Raw genomic sequence first — 15646 nt, forward strand, 5'->3', positions numbered from 1 at the left:
AATATAGTTATGTAAGATTGGACAAATAATTGAATATTAATGCTTGATTTCAGTAAACCTTGATATTTTTTCTTGTCTTTTTTTCTTTTTTAAAAATTTATTTTAAAGAATATAATAATAATTGAGAAGACATTAGAAATGGTACACATTTAGAAGACCAAGATGAGAGGTATTCAACCATGGGTTTTGTATTACACATTACTGTCGTTGATGTAGTTGCTTAGATAGCAGATATCAGCATACAGAATCAGGCAGTGTGAAAATTCTAAACATTAACTGCTACTTTTAAAAAACTGATAGAAATTATTACTACAATCATCATAGCCATCCTGTACATATACTTGCATGAGTTTTTCCCCCTTCCTTTTTTTCCTATCTTCTTTCTATCATCTTTGTTGTGTAATCCTTATGTTCAGTTTCTTTGTTTTATTACAATTATTATGCCTTTCAGGTTTTATTTATTCTTTCAGGTTCTTACACTAGGGAGACAATATAATTTACACATGTGGGTATGATTTATTTCACTTATGAGTATAGCCTTTGGTAGAATCCACTTACCTATGAAGGCCTCCAGTATGTCTTTATAGCTGACTAATACTCCATTGTTTAAAAATACCACATCTTTTTCATCCATTCCTCAGGTGATGGGCATTTTGGTTGTTTCCAAGATTTGGCTATGACACATTGTGCTCCTATATATGGGAGCACATATATCACTAGGGTATGATGTGTTCAGTTCTTTTTGGGAAAATACCCAAAAGGAGAATAGCTGGGTTGACTGAGATTTCTAGTCCTAGTTTTTTTAGTAGTCTCCACACTGAGTTCCATAGTGGTTGTGCCAGTCTACACTTCCACCAACAGTAGAGAAGGGTTTCTTTTTCCCCACAGCCTCTCCAGCATTTGTTATTAGTTGATTTCTTTATGATAGCCATTCTTTCTGGTGTGAAGTGGTATTTCATTGTTGTTTTAATTTGCATTTCTTGAACGGCCAGTGCTGTGGAACATTTTTTCATGTATTTATTTGCTACTTATATTTTTCCTCTGAGAAGTGTATATTAATTTCAGATGCCCTTTTTTTGGAACGGGTCTTTAAATTTTAGGAGTCTAATTTTTTTTAGTTCTTTTTCTAGATGGAAGTCCATCTAGACTTCCATCTGTCTGATTGTTGGCTAAGATATTTTCCCATTTTGTGGGTTGTCTTTTCACTCTGTTGGTGATTTCTTTTCACTTATAGAAACTTTTCAATAAAATGAGGTCCCAGTTGTTGATTCTTTGAAGTCTTTCCTATGCAGTTTGGTTTTTGTTCATAAACTCTCTGCCTACGTCTATATCTTCAAAAGTTCCACCTACTTTCTCTTCCAGTAGATTGGGAAAATAAATTTAAAAGTTGCCAAGTCAACGATAATTTTGTTATGGCAGCCTGAGTTGACTAATACAATTTTCAAAATATGTCATCCTATCTTGTTAGATTTCTCTTGGCTCAAAAGTTTTCAGGACATACCTTGTTTCTGATAACGTTGACAATTTTGAGGTAAGCTAGCCAGAAATTTTACAGAATGTCTCTCAAGTAGAGTTTATTGATGTTTTTCTCATGGTTACACTGGGGCTGTGGAGCTTGGCAGGAAGGAACAGAGAGGGAAAGTGCCAGTGGGACATCCAAGAGTGCATGCTGTCAACACGACCTGTCATTGTCAATGTTAGCCTTGAGAACCTACCAGGCTGAGGAAGCATTTTTCAGGTTTCTTTGCTATAGAGTTACTTTCTTTCTCCCTTTTCTATACTTGTTCTTTAGAAGAAAGTCACTGTGTAATGAAGTCTGGTTCATTGGAGTCCTATTCAATGGAGAATCTCTGTTAATTATTTGGAATTTTGTTTTAAATGAAAGATTTATCTCCCCCCCCATTTATTTGCCTATTCAGTTATTTAAATCAGTATACATGTTTTATACTTTGGGTTATAAACCAAAACTGCTTCTGACTGTTGCTTAAAATGTTCTAGCTTTTGGCATTGGGAGCTTTCGAACTGACTCCTGCACTCTTTTGACATACCCTTATCATTGTAGGGTTTATTTTGCTTGATATTTTTAAAAAATTACACTCTGGACCTATAAAGTGCTTAGTCTCATCTTCTATTTTCTTTCTTATTCATAGAAAATGCCATTTTTCTAAGGAGTCTGTTTCCTTGTAATTAAAGAATGACTTTAGAAACTAAGATATGGGAGCTCTGTGTGCTTGTTATTGGGGTGTGGTAACTTTTAGGCCCTCTCAGGTGCCAGGATAAAGAATTAAGATATGCATATGCCAAACTATATATGCATATATCGTTTGATATGTAAGATCTGTCTTATATTAAGCTGAGAATGAGCTCATGCTGATGACTGAAATCCTAATCATTTGCCCCATGCATTATTACAGCCTTCTCTCCTCACCTGTCTGTAACCTGCTACTTCAACCAGGAGAAACTTGGGTCTACCATTTAACATCTATTTAATAGTTGCTCAATTTCAGTTTACTTATATAGAAGTTTCAAAATTGATAGCATCATTTTGTCAGCCAGAGCACAGAGCTTATTGTCTTTTGTCTTAGAGACTCTTTTCATATCCAGAACTACTTAGGTCAGCACCTTTTTCCAAATTACTTTTTAATTCTCTGAACATCCCATGTGCTTTCACACCTCTTTGTTTTTAATTGTGTTAATCCCTCTGCCCTGAAATGCCTTGGCTTTCACTTTTACCTCCTTGGAATATTCCTATTCATTCACTTCATTCTTCACCCAGCACAGATGCTACCTTCACCAGGAAGTAACCCAGAATCCTCAAGTAGATTTAGTCATTCATTCCTCTATATGCTAATGCAGCTTATACTGACTTTTACTGTACATTTCCTGTACTATTCACTATCCATAATTATATTGAATTCTTTAATTCATCCTTATATCTATCTGTTTATTTATTGTAAAGATCAGGCTAGGCTTGAACTTATGATGGTCCTTGTGTTTCAGACTCCTCAGTGCTAGGGTTACAGGTATGTGCCACCATAGACAGCAAGAATTTTTAGCTTGACAGCAAGACCCTGTCTAAAAAAAAAAATCAGCATGTTTATTCCTCTATGGAAGTTGTACTCTTCCCACAATTTTTTTTTTTCCTTTCTCGGACTCTTTTTTTAAAGTGTGGTATTGCCTATGGCCTGGGATTAAACATATTATCTGATATTTGATGGTGCAATTTGCCTTTATTTTTTCAAGTTATAACTTAATGTAGGTTTTGTTTGTTTGTTTTCCCTGCAGAACCAGGGATTGAACTCAGGCTCTTGTGCTTGCCAGGCAAGCGCTTATTCTACTGAGCTATCTCCTGGGCCCAAAATGTAGTTCTCTCTTTTTTTTTTCCTTCCAAAATGTAATTTTCTACAATAGAATTTACACAATATTTTAAATACTTCCTAATTGTATTCATTTAAAAGTATAAAAATACATTTGTTTAGATACTTTTATTCACTAATGAATAGTTCACATTTTTCATAATACTTGTATATCATTTCAATTTTTTAATAGTCCATCTTCAGCCAGAGCAGCCTAATCGATGCATTGGTTCTGATACCCAGTGTACCTAAAGATAGAGATCTCTGAAATGTGTAGGAAACCAGAAGTCGCCATAATGGCAGAACTCTGTTTATCACACCTATGTGAGCTTTTTACTATACTTGTGAGGCTTGATTAACCCCAAAAACATGCATGCACCGTAATATCTTTAATTATCCCACCAAACGTGGTCAATACTTCCAAAAGTTATTATTACACCACTATATGTGAAATGCAGGTAGGATGAGTTAAAACTGACCTCACCCTGGTCCAGTATAATGTGCATTGAGACAATTTCCAGAGAATAAATGTTTGTCCTTGAAATATTTTGCTTTAGGATGGGCTTACATGAAATCTACCGAAAGAAGTAACTTTTGAGTCCCACAGACCTCTCTTTTGTGTGAACAAGCTTGTGGTGTAGCCACCTTCCAGGATGGTCCTGAAGAGCAACCACTGAACATGAGCTTTCCATTTTGAAGCTGTGGAGTGACTGACGTCATAGTGTGATCAGAGGGCTCTGTAAATACTTACTGTAATTATTGTTGTTGTTCTGCTCTCGCTAATAACCTTATTTATACCCAGAAATTATATTCAACCAAGGAAAGATTACAACAAGATGTGAGTTGCCTGAACTGTTTACCTCACAGATGGTCACCCCCAGAGTTCTCAGAAATTGCCAGGGTTAATTGAAGCTTCAGTTTTCACTGCAGTGTAGTTGATACTTAAATGTTTTTTTGTTTTTTTTTTTTTACCTGTTGGCTTTCACTCTCCAAAACACTACAACAATAGCACTTTAATTTGTTCTCATTAATGCTAGCCCCTCAGGTAATGTTCAGTTAGCTTCATCTAGATGTTTACTCCTCTGAATGACACCTTTTGCCACCTTCCCAGCTAATAAGAAAAGCTTAACAATTATAGAGCTAATGATATGAGTATTTCATTAGTTTATTTATTTAAAGGATTTTCTGAATCAGGAAATATTGAAGGGGGAGTTAACTTTTATATGGTGGGCAGACATTTAGCAAATGATTAACAGTACTTTCTTTCCCTGGGGCTCTGGGCTGAGACAACTGGGAGTCATTCTTGAGGACTCTTTCAAATAGTTTATGCCAAGAGCCAGCTGAATGTTCCAAGGATAATCATAAATTTGCACAAACAGCAGTACTTCTTGCTCTAGTTCTTTGATGTTCCTCTAGAAGTACTGAAATGAAAGAAAGCAATCTTAGGATCAAGCTTAAAAGGCAAAGGAAACAAGAAGTCCTTCTTTATCTCTCCTCCTCAGCTGTGTAAAAGCACCCTCTGAAAAGACCTGGGTGTTAAAAATGTTACGTTATCTAGATGATGTAAGAGCCCTTTACCTGTGTTTTGAGGTTTGAGTCCTGGAAAGAAAATGACTGTGCTCAGTTAATCTGAGGCCGGTGCCTCCCAGTGGTATTGTTTGCTGTTTGATTGCGCCCGCAGAGAATAAACAGCTGAGAGAGAAGAGAAAGATGGAATTTAGGGCCCCTTAAATCAACTGCATTACATTAGTAACTCAGGTCAGAACTGAAGGATCACTGCTGTGATCATTCTTGTGTATGTGTTGTACAAAAATAGTTGACAAATGGATTAATTATGTGTATGTGAATAACAAAGCTCTTTAACAGCAACAAAGAAAGAGAGTAGAGAGACTGGGAGGAGAACATGAACTTGCCAGGTAGACTACTTGGATTCAGCCAAGCCCCATCAAATTTTAGTTAAGTGACCTTAAGCACATAAATTTATTTTGTCCTTTATAGATTTTTTTTCCTAAAATAGTACCACAAGTGTTTTTACATAGTATTTACATTATATTAGGTATTATAAGTTATATGAGTTATCTAGATAAAATTTAAAATATAGAGGAGGATGTGTGGAACAGAAATGCTGCTCCATTTTATATGAAGTTCTTGAACATTTCTGGATTTTGGTATCCAGAGGTTCTGGGACCAGTCATACAGGCGTAGCAGGAAACAGGACTTCACAAATGGTAAATACTTAGTTTTCTTAAAAATTGAGGTTTATATGAAAAATAAAGTAGAATTGGCACTTTACTTCCTAAAATATTTTCTCAATTTACAAAAGTATACAGAGGGGTATTTCTTTTAACTAAAATGCTCCTTTTATTTAAAAAAGTACTTAAGGGGCTGGAGAGATGGCTCAGTGGTCTAAAGCACCTACTTAGAACAAGCTTAGCAAAGCATCGGGGACCGCGGTTCAATCCCCCAGCACCACATGCCAGCCAGCCCCGCCCCCTGGTGGGCTGAGCTGGCCACACACACACACCACTCTCTCTCTCTCTCTCTCTCTCTCTCTCTCTCTCTCTCTCTCTCAAATAAATAAAAAAAATTAAAAAAAATAATAAAAAAAATAAAAAAGTACTTGAAAATACTATTCTACAAAAATAAACACTGTAGTTATTTAAGAAGCATTTTTTTCCCACACATGTGTCATATAGTTTAATCTAGTCCAGTAGAATATGTCATAATCTGTTGGTGAATTCAGGAATACATATACAGGAGGATGTGTTAAAAGGGGTCCATTTTGGTAATGATGAAGCATCTTGCCAAAATCTGGAATTGGGCAGAGATCTGTTCCCCACAGGTTGTCTTTCTGATTAGGATTCTTAAGTGCTGAGTTTAATGTGATAGTGATGGTTGACCTTAAAAACTGGTAATTATTATTATTATTTTATTATTTTTTTTTTCCAGAACCAGGGATTGAACTTAGGCCGATGCACTTGCCAGGCAAGTGCTTATTCTACTGAGCCATCTCCCCAGCCCCTAAAAACTGGTAATTATTAAAACCATATTCTCCTTGTCTTATCATGCAGTATAGTGAATCCAAGTCATTTTATACATTTGTTCTTTTCCTTGCATACCTAAAGTACACATATAAGCACCTGCACCTAGGGCTGGCAGAAGGCTTATCAGCCCTGCACGCATATCTCTGTGCTCTTCACAGCATACTAAATTCTATTGATATTGACTCTGTGTCTCTCTGATGCTGTGTGAACTTCAGTTCCTTTACTGGTTTGTTCTTTAGTGACTGTTTCAGCCAATTGACTATTCTTGGCTGAGTCTCAGCATTGAGATCTGAGAGGGTCATGGCCCTAAAGTCATTCTCATTCTGTTTCTTTGGGGTCTTCAGAGGATTCAAAAGGAAAAGTCACCATACAGTGGTGAGCTCAAAGTGGGATGCTGTAGGGAAAAAAAGTAAAATAGCTACCACTTGAGTACATCTACTAGAATTTCATTGGCAGAATTAGTTTGAGCTAAGTGAAGGGTCAGGACCACAATTGCAGATGCTTCCAACAGTAAATAAAAGCTCAGACAACTCCAGAATTTTTAGCAATTTGTTGTCTTCATATTTTCCTGCTCTAGAGTAATATGCTATAAATACAGTTATGTGTCACTTAACAATGGAGATGTTTTGAGAAATGTGTTGTTAGGCAATTTTGTCTTTGTGGGAACATCACAGAATGTACTCACAAATCTAGATGGTGTAGCATACTAAAATTTAAGTATACTAAATTATATATCCCACTGGTCCTAGACTATAAACTTATAGAGCATGTTACTGTACTGATAACTATGAGCAGCTGTAACATATTACTAAGTATTTGTGTATCTAAACATAGAAAAGATAAAAAATACTTGGCACAGGAATTGTTCCATTCCATTGTAATCTTACTGTTGTAGATTGTTCATCTTTAACTGAAACATTGCTGTGCAGTATGTGACAGTATCAGCCTTAGTACAAAAGTACAACCAGACATGCCTAGAAAGGTCTTACATATTTTCTCCCTTCAGTAATCCTTAAGTTTTATTCCTGACAAATGCTTGATAACTTAAAATTGTAATGGGAAGCACTAGGCCTGTGGGCAAACTGCAATGTAAGAAACTAGTTAATATTTAAACTTTTATTTCTCACAAACATACTACTTAGAGCAGGTATACTGGCCTCATAAAACAAGATGAGAAGTGTTCTTTTTTAAAATTGTGTAACGTTGGTATTGCTTTTCCTTTTTTTTTTTTTTAATGTTTGATATTTACTTGTGAGGACAGTGGGTCTATGGTTTTCTTTGTTGGTTTTTGTTTTTTATTGTGGTAAAACATACGTAACAAAATTTACCATTTCAGTCTTAAGTATACAGTTCAGTGGCAGTAAGTATATTCACAGTGCTGTGCAAACATTAACACCATTCATCTCCCCAAACTGAAACTCTGTAACTTTTTTTTTTTCACTTTTTTGGCCCAGCTTCTTTTTAAAAATTTATATGTTGTAATAGTGTGACAGGGCATTTTGATATGACTACATATGCATCGTGAAATGGTTATTATAGTCAAACAAATTAACATACCCATCACTTGTGGCAAAAGCACCTACTTCTTTAAGTAAACAGTCTAAATACAATACAGTGCTACTGAATGTAGCCCTCATGTTGTACATTAGCGTTCTAGTGTTGTTCATTCTATGCATCTATAATTTTTTTATCTGTTAAACTGCATCTCCCAATTTCTCTTCCCCACATTGGAACCATTGAACACTTCATTCTCCATTATCCTCTCTCTGGCAGCCACCAGCTTTTCTTCTGTCTCTATGGGTTTGACTTCTCTAGGGACCTGATGTAAGAAGAATCAGGGCGTTTGCCCTTCTCTGACTGACTTAGCATTACTGTCTTTAGGACTTATCCATAGTGTAGCCTGGGTCAAAATTATCTTCTTGGGCTGAGATTATAGCTCAGAGGTAGATTGTTCATCAGCATCCATAAGGCCCAGGGTTTGAATCACAACACTGCCAAATACCTGCTTCAGTTAAATTTTACAGATTTTGATATTCTGAGGTTTCAATATTCAGTATATTTTAACTTATTCCTAAAGATCCTAGGTTACTTAGAAGCATGTTGCTTAATTTGTAAATACTTGGGAAATCTTATTATTATTTAAGGGTTTTTTTTGTTTTTTTTTTCTTTTCAAAGTTTTATTGATAAACATATAGCAATGAGACAGTTTCAAATCTATTATTTAAGTTTGAACCAAAAAATTCAAGGTCAGTAATATATTACCTATAAGAGATGCACTTTAAATGTTGACACACAAATATATTCAAAATTTATAAAAAAAGTACTCTATGCCACTTTGCATCACACATCTGGTAAAGCTAGATTCATGACAGACAAAGTAGACTTCAAGAAAATTGTGACTACTGGAAATGGAATGGGATATTATTAATAAGAGCTATTTAATTTAAAAATCACATTTAATATTGTCACAGGAAACATTCTGTATGATTGAGATTGCTGTAGAGAGCAGTATATGTGGTCTGGAGTGAACATTGGTGAATGTTCCATGTGCACTTAGAGGCTGTGTGTTCTGAGGATGCTAGGTATAGTATTCTTTCTATAAGTATCTTTTAGTTTAGATTGATGATATCTATCCTTATTGATCTTTTTTATTTAATTTTATTTATTTATTTATTTATTGGATAGAGGTCTCACTATGCAGCTCAGACTCCTAGTGATGCTCTTGTCTCAGCCTCCCCAGCGCTGGGATTACATTTGTGTGCCACCACTCCTGGTTTCTATGCCTGGCATGGCACACTTCAGGTTCTGGGGCTGACATGGCTGCGGTACCAGGGATCAAACTCAGGTCTTTGTACTTGCCAGGCAGGCGCTTAGACCACTGAGCTATCTCCCCAGCCCCCTTGTTGATTTCTGTGATGGTTTGTTACTTACTGTTATTCTGTTAATGACTGAAAGGAGGCTATTAAAATGTGAATTTGTTCATTTTTTATTTTAGAAAGTTCTGTCTATTCTTGCTTCATGGATTTTGAAGATTTGTTATTAGATTATGCACATGTTTAAAGATTATTATGGCCCCTCATTGAATTGGCTGTTATCTGCCAGGCATAGCAGCCTATAATCCCAGCATTTAGGAGGCTTAGGCAGGAGGATTATATGATACATAGTGAGTTCAAGGCCAGCTTGAATTATATAGTGAGACCTTTTCTTGTTTCAAGAAAAGTGTAATGAATTGGCTCTCATCATTTTTAAATGTCCCTCTCTATCTGTGTAATGGTCTTTTGCTTAAAGTCTACTTTGTCTAATAGTGTAGCTCCATCAGCTTTCTCATGCAGGGTTTGCATTGTATGTTTTTCATTTGAATGTATTTGAGTCTTTATACTTCAAGTGCCTATTTTAGAGAAAGTAAGCTGTAAGGTCTTACTTTTTAATCCAGATTGATAAACTTTACTTTTTAAAATATATTTTAGTACAGGTTCTATAGGGTCTCACTGTGTAGATTGGATTCATAGTGATTCTCTTGTTTTCACCTCCCAAGTGCTGGGATTACAGGATCAAACCCTGACCTCTGTGTTCTGCCTAAACAGGTACTTTAGTCTGCTAAGCCATCTGGCAGGCCCTAAACTTTACTTTTTAATTGGAATCCATTTACATGTAATATTGTTGCTATGATTGGGTTTTAAAATATGTCTAGGGGCTGGAGATATAGCCCAGTAGTAGAGTGCTTGCTTAGCGTTTAAGAAGCACTGGATTTGATCTGCAGTACTTGAATTAATAAAAGTACTGTCTTGTTACCAGAGTTCTGGGATGCTATGAACTCCTAGAGCATTTTTGTTGTTGTCCGGAACAATAAATTGGACAGGAAACATACAAAAGGTAGTGATGTTTTACATTTCTTAATGTTGAGGAAAAAGGTACACTGTATAGAGTGAGACCAGGCCACTGAAAAAGAGCTCAGTGACAATGAGGTTAAGGGCCACTGTCTTCTGTATCACCTGTTCTGACATTAGATCTAGGCTGTCCCATCAGAAACTTCCTTGACTTTCTGCCACAAGAACTAAATGTAGCACTTTTCAGTTGGTCCCAGGTACAGACTTGGAACTGTTTTTCGGTGCCTGTGTCTTGGATTTCTGTGATTGACAGGTCATGTCCCTTTGGCCAGCTGGCTGGCCATGACCTAATCTCCTGTCTCAATCTTGGTATTTGTTTTTTTAATCTTATCTATTTTTAATCCCTCTATTCTCTTCTTGATTTCTTTTGAGCAAATGAAATACTTGGAACAATACATGTTTGTGTTATTTCAAATAAAAATTTCTACACAGTTTTATTATGCAAATGGTGAGAATATAAAGGAAATGGTGCCAGAAACCAATTTTTACTACCAGAAATCTGTGTAGGTCTGGTCCAGCCCTTCTTTCCTTTTCTTCTCCCAAAATGGAATTGTAAGCAAGGAAACCTTAAACTGACATAGCATGCAGCACATGTTTATAAAATACATAGTCAGTATAACAAGGTACGTGCCTCCATATTATCGCACTCTTCGTTCTTCATTTTTGTAACTATAAGGATCTCACGAGCCATTTTGGAAAGGATGGAGTAATGTTTTTTAATTAAGTTTATCCAGACAAGTATCACTAAATCACACAAACAGTTCATGAGCAGATTGGTGCTGCCTGCGGAAGCTGGCATTTAGTTCAGAACGTATTTATATGATATATTTATCTATACGATATATTCTATTAAATGTGTTATATCTTTGTATAAAAAATGAGTAACAACAAACTACAGTGTGTGGCTGTCTTAGTAACTTTTCTCTCATTGCTGAGGCATAGCGCTGACACCCAAAGTTAAAGGGGAAAGTTTTGTTTAGCTCCGTTTACAGAGGTTCAGTCCTTAATTGACTGGGTTCAAGGCAGACAGGCATTGCAGAGGAGAAACAGTTCATAGCAGGCAGTGGTAGCAAAGCAAGCAAGCAAGCAAGCAAAGACAAGACAAGCCTCTTTCTGTCCTTTATATTGTATCCAAGCTACTGGGATTAGGGTGATGCCAATCAATCAGGAAACTGATTTAGTAATCACCCACCCTTAATCCTAACACCCTTAATTCTAGCATTGCACTGGGAATTATTCACATACTCTAGATTCAGTCACCTCCGAAAAAGCCCCACCTAGGACTATATGAGGCTTTGAGGATATCTAAACACACGTGATATCAATGACTGTTACAGATGATAAATAAATGAAACATATGAAGATGTTTGTTTAATTACAGAAACAGCTCCTAATTAAGGAAACTGCTAGATGTTGGGCCCTGGCCACACAGTGCTGTCTCTGATGCTGGCAGTCTGAGTGACACACATGCTGACATTTTCCTGACTTTCTCAATACCTACTCTAGTTATATATTTTTATCTCTGACAGTCCACAGAGATTCTTGGTCATTTATAGTGAGAAAAACTTTTTTTTTCTCTTTTCATTTTCTATACATGGGTAGAGAGAGATAAGTGTCACATGATTATTTTAAGGCTTGAAATTGTATTTCAATTTGGCTTTACTGGGTGGGAAACATTTACATCATTTTACACTTTCATGCATGAATTTCCTTTCTCAGTGTAATCAGTTTCTACTCCTCAGCGTACAGAACACTCTGAATAATATGCAATGCAGAAAGAAATCTAAAAATAATTTTGTAGGTAGGGTTTTGTTAGTCTTCTGTGGAATACTGTCAAGCGAAAAGAACAAAGGCACATCAGGGTAAAGGTGGTAAAGCATTTCATTTGCTCCACCGATGAGCTTGCCTTCACTGAAGAAGGGAAAACAAGAAACGGAGCCTCTGTGCTGGCTGTTGAATGCTTCATTTCTCATCACTGTTCTTCGCATCTGAATGGAACCATGGTAGTTTTTTTGGTGCTCATCAATCAGCTCCTTCCTTTACTTCTAAAGGAAAAATCTTGAATTTTATATTTAAAAGCAGTGAGATGTTCTGGTCATTCTGAGGTTTGTTTTGCAATTCAGCCTTAAAGCCCATTCATTATTGGTAAGGTGGTAAAGGGAATCCAGTATGCCTCATAGGACCTCCAGAAGCCCTAATTCATATTATGTACACATAACTTCTAGCAACTGTTTCTGACAGCCTACAGCAATCAGCTGAATGTTGTAATGAACAACCTGAAATGCCAAACATTATTACAATGGATTCTTATTGGGAAAAGCCAGATCTCTTCTTTTTAGTACTTTTCCATAAGATTTTTTTTTTTTTAATTTAGTAAGGGTCTACAGGGTCTCACTATGTAGATCGGACTTACAGTGATCCACCAGTGTTCAGCCTTCCAAGAGCTGGGATTACACGCAGGCATAACCATACCGAGGGGGCGGGGCTGGCATGTCATGCCAGGGATCAAACTCAGACCACTGCGTTCTGCCTAAGCAGATGCTTTAAGCCACTGAGCTATTTGGGCAGCCCTCATAAGATTTTTAAATGACATAGTTACCAGTACATAGTGAATATGACTAGTCTTTAAATGTTTTAAGTTACTCTTTCAAAATGGGGGTGGATTTGGGCTAAAAGCTCCTAAGTTGGGGTTAAAACATGAATTATACACAGAGAAATCTATTGTGTAACCATATTACTGATTATATATATATATGCAAAATAATTGGTAATATTAAGAATTCCTAGGATCCTGTATCAATATGACATTCATTTCTTTCATTTTCATATTATTCAGTTCAGCATGAAGAATGAGTTTTAGGTTTGTTTTCCTATGCTGCCACTGTACCTCGATTTTTGGGGGAGTAGGGATGAAATATTGCCTAGAAACATGTTGCTTGGAATAAAATGACTTTTCTTTTTTTAAAGTCTTTTATCTGTTTGGTACAGGGTCTTGCTATGCAGCTCAGACTTGTAGTGATCCTCCTGTCTCTGCCTCCCCAGCGCTGGGATTACAGGCATGAACCACCATGTGCAGGTTCAGTGGCTAGCACTGCACGCCTGGGGTTCCAAGGCTGGCATGGCATGCAGTACCAGGAATCAAACCCAGGTCCTCAGTCTTGCCAGGCACGTGGTAAGACTGCTGAAGTATCTCCCCAGCCCTAAAATAACTTTTTAAAAAATGATCTTTAATATGCAAATTGAGATTTCAATTGATGCAGAAAAGGCTGTTGACAGAGTCCAACACTCATTCATGTTCAGAGTCCTACAGAAAATTGGAATAGATGGCTTCTACTTCAATCTGATAAAAGCCATCTATGGCAGCCCAACGGCTAATATAATTCTAAATGGGGAAAAACTGAAATTTTTTACTCTCAGATCTGGTACAAGACAAGGATGTCCTCTATCACCCCTGCTATTCAATATAGTTCTGGAATCATTAGCTGCAGCCATTAAACATGAAAGAGAAAAGGAATAAGAATAGGTAAAGAAGTTAAATTATAATTATTTGCAGATGATATGATACTTTACTTGGAAGACCCAAAAAAACTCCACCAAGAAGCTACTAGAATTGATACACAAATTCAGTAGCATAGCAGGATACAAAGTCAATATCCAAAAGTCAATAGCATTCCTCTACACAGATAACAAACACACTTAGAGGGAAATTAGAGAAACAATGCCTTTTACAGTCGCACTGTGGAAAATGAAATACCTCTGAAGTCAAAGATGTTTTCACGGAAAATTACAGTACTCTGAAAAAAGAGATGGTAGAGAATTTCAGAAAATGGAAAGATATTCCCTGCTCCTGGATAGAAAGAACCAACATTGTGAAGATGGCCATACTCCCAAAGTTGCTATACAGATTTAACAAATCCCTATCAGACTACCACCAACATACCTCACAGACCTAGAGAAATTGTTCCTAAAATTTATTTGGAACCACAAAAGATCTAGAATAGCAAAGACAATCCTGGGCAACAAAGGCAAGGCAGGAACCATTACAATTCCTGACTTGAAATTATACTACAAAGCTACTGTGATAAAATCAGCATGGTACTGACAACAAAATGGACCTGAGGATCAATGGAATAGATTAGAAGATGCAGAGGCCTGTACATACACATTCAGCCACCTGTTCTTCGACAAAGGGGCCAAACATGCTTACTAAAAGAAAGATAGCCTCTTTAACAAATGGTGCTGGAAAAACTGGCTCTCTACATGCCAAAAACTAAAACTTGACCCAGTTCTATCACTATGCACTAAGCTAAAGTCAAAATGGAATAAATATAAAAACTAAACCAGAAACACTAAATCTCCTGGAAGAGAAAAGAGGAGGAACTCTTGAAGATATAGGGGTAAGCAAAGAGTTCATGAACAAAAATCAAATCACACAGGTAATAGCTGAAAGAATTAAAAACTGGAACCTCCTCTTATTGAGAAGTTTTTGCATGTGAAAACAAATTACCAACAAAGTGAAAAGACAACCCACAAATTTCGAAAGAATCTTAACTAAACACTCAGACAAAGGTCTGCTCTCTGAAATTTATAAAGAACTAAAAAACATTAGGGCCCAAAATGTAAAGATCCAATCCAGAAATGGGCATCCAAGATGAATACACACTTCTCAGAAGATGAAATTAAAGAAGCAAATAAATATATGAAAAAATGCTCCACATCACCAGCCATCGTGAAATGCAAATTAAAACAACACTGAGATACCATCTCACCCTAGAAAGAATGGCTATCATAAACAAATCAACTAACAGCAAATGTTGGAGAGACTGTGGGGAAAAAGGAACCCTTCTCCACTGCTGGTGGGAATGTAAACTGGTGCAAGCATTATGAAAATCATTGTGGAGACTCCTTAAAAAACTGGGACTGGAAATCCCATTCAAGCCAGCTATCCCCCTACTGGGAATTTTCCCAGAGGAACTGAAAATGTCATATCATAGTGATATATGTGTACCTATGTTTATAGCAGCACAATTTGTGATAGCCAAGTCTTGGAAACAACCAAGATGCCGGTCACCTGAGGAATGGATGAAAAAGATGTGGTATTTCTATACAATGGAGTATTACTTAGCTATAAAGAATGATAAACTTTAAGCATTTATATTTAAGTGGATGCCAGTTGAAGATATACTCATAAGTGAAATAATATTTACACAGACCCTCATATATAAATATCATATAGTCCCCCTAGTACAAGAAATAAAAAGAAGAAAGGAAGGATACAAGGAAAGCCAACATTTTGGCCCTAACCTTCTAAGGTCAATTAAGACTCAGGACATATGAGAACTTGTACTGTAACGTCATG

The 15646-nt window shown here is 36.5% G+C and overlaps 1 protein-coding gene across 7 annotated transcripts in view; it reads left to right on the top strand.

Moving 5' to 3' along the window:
- The window catches only part of Mettl8 (methyltransferase like 8), an 88866-nt gene that overhangs the window by 21586 nt on the left and 51634 nt on the right, over positions 1-15646 (top strand). The window contains exon 1 of one of the 7 annotated variants that reach the window (XM_023719148.1): positions 6352-6387. The exons of the other annotated variants lie outside the window; for them this stretch is intronic. The gene's annotated coding sequence lies outside the window, so the exon portion shown is untranslated. Of the gene's footprint in view, positions 1-6351; positions 6388-15646 lie in introns of those variants that run through there. 7 annotated transcript variants of the gene reach the window in all.

This window comes from Octodon degus, unplaced genomic scaffold (genome assembly GCF_000260255.1).
Source record: "Octodon degus isolate 3935 unplaced genomic scaffold, OctDeg1.0 scaffold00065, whole genome shotgun sequence".
Classification (NCBI taxonomy): Eukaryota; Metazoa; Chordata; class Mammalia; order Rodentia; family Octodontidae; genus Octodon; species Octodon degus.